The 4,486-nt window shown below is 28.5% G+C and overlaps 1 long non-coding RNA gene across 1 annotated transcript; it reads left to right on the top strand.

Moving 5' to 3' along the window:
• Positions 1 to 6: 6 nt before the first annotated feature.
• LOC125614779 lies at positions 7 to 2,659 on the top strand. The gene is made up of 2 exons (XR_007345342.1): positions 7 to 905; positions 2,630 to 2,659. It is a non-coding gene; the product is annotated as an uncharacterized LOC125614779 (long non-coding RNA).
• The last annotated feature ends 1,827 nt before the right edge of the window (positions 2,660 to 4,486 follow it).

Raw genomic sequence — 4,486 nt, 5'->3', positions numbered from 1 at the left:
AAAAAAAAAACGAACGAAAAGTGCTTATTTCCTTAGGCTAATTTGCAACAAACTGAGTTGGGGATTCCTTCTTACATGGCTGACCTTTCCTAATGACATCCCCAAGATTATCAGGAATATATATGACATATTGAACCCTAGTCTTTAATCTCCTACAATGAATGTTATTGTACAAAATTTAAATTGGATTGCTAGCCTAGAACTACCAGTCATTGAATATAATAGTTAATAAAATAAGAATAATCTGTTTTTTGGGAGCATTTTACCTTGGAACCTGAAAAGAATTTGAGGGAGAGATGCTGCTGTTATTAGATCCTGAAGAATAAAAAAAAAGTATGATGAATAATATATGGAAGGAACACGATTTAGACAGAGAGACTTGTACAAAAAGTACAGAACTGTGGAAGGCTCTAGTCTAGCCATGGATTAAAGAAGTTCTCTGTGTCAAAATTATAGGGTACACAAATGAAAGGGGTACATATGGAGATGGAAAAGCTAAATTTGTGCCAGGTATGAATGACAGGTTAAGGGATTTGGATTATTATTATTTTTTATTTGTAGACCATCAATGAGCCAACTCCTTTTAAAAAAGTAACAGATGAAATCTATGATACTGATTTTGTATTTCAATTAAAAATGTTCTTTATCTAAATTGGTTCATTATCCTGATCTGTATAGTCTGGTAAGAGTGTCATAGATATGTGGTAGCTACTTTTTTAATAATCTAGGATAATTTGTGTTTTAGCTTTTACCCTACGAAAGGAAAATCTGGAGATGTTTGAAGCAATTGGTTTTTTAGCTATCAAACTTGGTGTGATTCCTTCGGATTTTACTTATGCAGGCCTTAAAGACAAGAAAGCCATCACCTATCAAGCAATGGTTGTGAGAAAAGTGACTCCAGAGAGGTAATAAGGTATTGGTATAAGTAGATTAACCTATCAACATTAATTAATTTATTATAGACCAGAATACTCTGTATTATACATATAATTGTCTTTTATATAGAGTTTTGTCTCAATTTTCCATTGAAAATATTGGAAGTTTTAGAATAAAACTGAGAAGTGACAATTTTTAAATTGTCCAAATTGTTTCTAAATATTCTGTACTATATTCAAATATGAATTATATTCAGGAAAGTGTCATGAATAATTTTTTCCTAATTTTTTAATACTTTTATAACTTTATTATCCTTATTTAGAATAATCCTTGTTAAGTATAAAATACTCTAATTAGCTTCCCTTTAGCATAATCAAGTTTTTAAAAGTTTTTGTAATTGCAAAAAAATTTATTATACATTTAGAAAGTAGAAAAAAGAATAAAAATAAATTAAATCACTGATTATTCTAAGAGATAACTAGCATAAACATTTTGATTTATTTCTTTTAAGATATTTTTCAGACTCTACCATGTATTCATATCACACATATATTTATTATATATATGAAAGTCGTATTACATATGCAGTTTATGTTTTACTTTTCAAAGTAAAATAATTAAATTATATGAAAATTTATGTCATCAAATATTTCAAAATCATGTCTGTGATACAGATTTATTAACAGTTACCTATTTTTGGAAATAGGAATTCTTTCAATTTTTTTATTATAAATAATACTATGATTAATATTTTTATACTTAAATCTATACCTCATGTGTACTTTCCTCAAGACAGAATCAAAAAGTTGAATCATTGGGTCAAAATTCAGCCTAATTTGATGTAATATTAATATTTTAATCCTTATTCATCAGATATTTAAGTATTCACCTATTTACAAGTAGACTTGTCTAAATTCTTCTGAGCTTCTTGTATAAGAGATAAAAAATTGTGATTTTTGATTTTGCGGTCAAGAAATATAGTATAAGTAAGAAAGAAAGACTTTAGATTTTGGACCTTTGAGAAAAAAGCTAGTTTTTAACTACCAAAGAAAACAAATGTTACTAGTTTCTGTCAAGAGAGATTGCTTTCATTTGTCTCATGGTATGGGGTTTTAATTACTCTCCAAGTAATAGCAGGATTTTAGTAGATGCAAAAAACCTAGAGATATATATGGAGGGATAATAAAATAAACAATTTCCTAATAAAACATAATTTTATAAAGACTACAGAATATGAAGGTAAAAGAAAATTTACATTGGCTCCTTCAGAATGTTAAAATTCATTCTAAGAAAGCTGAGATCTACTTTAGGTGTTGAGTAAGAACTGAAAGTTTGAGTAAGGAAGTGTTCAAAACAGAATTTCAGGAAAATTCTCTGTGCTAGTGGTTTTCTTGATAATTTTGGGGACAGGGACTGACAAGGAAAGGAGCAAAGTCCAGATCAGGGGAAACATCAACACCTATCATTTGAACTAAGGAGAAGTCAGAAGTTCTGCATACGTACTCCATGATAGCATTAGTAAGTAATACATGTACAAGTTCCTAAATAGGACTACTTCTTTTAGTAGTCTATAATAGTGACTAGTGCATATTACTTGTTGAAATAACATTAACTTTAGAATGTTCCAGAAAAAATACTGTATAAGTATTATTCTGGTATAAGGAATTACATGGCAACTATCATTTCAAATCTTATATTAAAGTAATTTTTAAATGTAAGATTCAGTCAAGTCTATATAATTTATCATTTGCAGGTTGAAAAATATTGAAAAAGAAATTGAAAAGAAAAGAATGAATGTGTTTAATATTCGATCTGTTGGCAAGCCCCTTAGACTTGGACAGCTCAAAGGAAATAATTTTGATATTGTCGTCAGAAATTTACAAAATCAAATAAATGATTCTGTAAATTTGAGAGAGAGAATTTTTGAGGCGATAGAAAATGTTAAGGTAAGAAAACTCAATTTTTAAATAGAGAATCACAGGAAAACCTTCATAGTCCTTCTTTTTACATTGAAGTGAGAACAGAACCTTCTGTACCTTTTTATATGCGTGCATAATTATTTTTAAAATGATAGGGTTATTTGGCTTGTTTTCTGTGTTCTTCTTAATTCAGTTTTATTAAAATAACATAAATATAATTTTAAAAATACAGTATATGGAGATCCCTTAGAGAAAGGAGAACAATCTCTTGCTTAAAAAGAGGTTTCTTTCTTTCTTTTTTTCTTTTCTTTCTTTCTTTTTTTTTTTTTAGAATCTTCTTTATTATTTTTGTCAGGGGAATTTATTTATTTAGTTTTTGGAAAATTCTTTCAGTAATTCTTTTAGAAATCTTTGTTAAATAGTTAATTACTTTTCAAAATTATACATAATTTTTTTTCTTTTTAATTTGATTTAAAATTTTCTTCAATATATAAAAATAAATCATGCACATTTTATTATGTCTTAAAGTAAAAAATTACTTAAATTTTTAAGTGACATCTGCCAGTTATTTAAATATGCACATACAACCACAGTCTTTAATCATCTAGACTAGGGCATCCGCAAATTTTTCTATAAAGAGCCAGTAATAAATATTTTTGGCTTTGTAAGCATATGGTTCTTATTGCAGCTAATCAACTGGCCTTGTGTAGAAGCAGTCATAGATAATACATAACTGAATGAACATGTATATAGAAGTTCATTTTTAAAAATGAGTGTTGAGCCAAGTGTGACCTGTGGGCGTTAGTGGTTTGCCAACTTCTAATTGAGAGTAGTTCTCATACTGGGGAACTTTAAAAAAATTTCAACAATCAATTTCTACTTTTAAGTCAATTAAATAAGAACATTTGGGGTGTGGCTTTGGCATTGGTATTTTTTTTCTTATGTGGATATTTTATTATTTTTTATATGTCTGTTACATTTTATTTATGTATAACAGTGGAATGCATTACAATTCTTATTACACATATAGAGCACAATTTTTTCATATCTCTGGATTATACAAAGTATATTCACACCAATTTGTGTGTTCATACATGTACTTTGGATAATAATGACCATCATATTCCATCATCATTTCTATTCCCATGCCCCCTCCTTTCCCCTTCCACCCCTCTCCCCTATCTAGAGTTCATCTATTCCTCCCATGCTCCCTCTCTCTTCCCCTGGCATTGGTATTTTTAAACAGCTTCTTAAGTAATTCTACTCTGTAGCTAACATAGAAAGACACTGATCCAAGTTCTGACCACAAAGATCTTTTTGCATAATTTTATATTTCTCTAATAGGAAAACAAACAAAGCATGGTTTTTAGCTGCCTTAGAAAATATATTTCAACTAAAGAGTTTTTAAATTTAGCACTGTCACATAGGTGTAGGAATTCTCTGACTATATATTCTATACGTTTTATCTTTTTCCATGACTGATCTATCTAAAAATTCTGTTTTTCCTAAAAAACTATTTCTAAAATGATATGTCTTTTAAAAAATGGGGGGAATTCACTGAACTCCCATAACATTTATTACTAGTCATCCAGTGGTACTTAGGAAGATACAACTATATATTATAAAATTTCCATTAGAAGTAATCTTAGCTTTAGCCAGTTTGCTTGCTTTTTTTTTTTTTTTTTTTTTTT

The sequence above is a fragment of the Marmota marmota genome, unplaced genomic scaffold (assembly GCF_001458135.2).
Source record: "Marmota marmota marmota unplaced genomic scaffold, marMar, whole genome shotgun sequence".
Classification (NCBI taxonomy): Eukaryota; Metazoa; Chordata; class Mammalia; order Rodentia; family Sciuridae; genus Marmota; species Marmota marmota.
Note: the sequence above shows the minus strand (reverse complement) of the source record. Positions and strands in the feature narration are given on the sequence as shown.